We start from the raw sequence: 954 nt of genomic DNA on the forward strand, positions 1-954 counted from the left end.
TTTTTTTTTTTTTTTTCATATAGCCGATTATAAAAGATGTTTCCGCCCAAACAGTTTACTTGGCTTTTACGTATCGGATATTAATTTATTATATTTGCTTTTGAATAATATATTAGTTGATTAGGCCTACTATAGTAGTTAAACTTTAAAGTTACATATTCTCAATATCAGCAAATTAGGATTAGAGTAAGTCATATGAGGTTTAAAGTTATATTATCTCAATAGAAAAGGACACTATATATCCTTACACAGTTAATTAAAGTTAAAATTAGATGGTTTATATTTCCATTACAATTTATACACACTCTTACTCTTTAAAAAACACTTCAGCCTTCATGACACAACACTAATACTAATACAAATTTCAGACGCATTGTTATAATTTTTTTTTCTCCAATATTTAATATTATACTTTAATCTCAAAAACTGACGTACAACGTCAAATTCGTCAATAATGAATTTCCGAGAAAATTGTTACGTATTTTGTTTCTATTCGGCAAATTAATCCGTAAATAACTGGACACTAAATTTAACCACCACTTATATTCTTTGCTGCAAACTACGAAGTTTTTATAATGCTACATATATAGTCTTTCTTTTTTCAATTACAAACAATGGAGTAATGATGAATTTTTATAAGTGTCTAGATACACATTTCGTTTGTGTATGTGTTTATAGGTGAGTTTTTGATTAAAATATAGAAGATGTACCGTATGCTTTATTTTGTATTGGCATGAGAATAATTATATACAAGAGGGCTGCGCTTTTATTGTGGGATGAATAATTGAATCATGTGGATGTGATATGCATAATTGGAAGGTTCCGGCGAAGAATCTTACGGAAAAAGAAATCAAAATGAAAAATATACATAGTTAATAATTATATCTAGAAGTCAAAAAGGCATAATATAATTATACTAATAATAATGTACATATCTACTGATACACTCTCATA

This window comes from Camelina sativa, chromosome 17 (genome assembly GCF_000633955.1).
Source record: "Camelina sativa cultivar DH55 chromosome 17, Cs, whole genome shotgun sequence".
In the NCBI taxonomy this organism is placed as follows: Eukaryota; Viridiplantae; Streptophyta; class Magnoliopsida; order Brassicales; family Brassicaceae; genus Camelina; species Camelina sativa.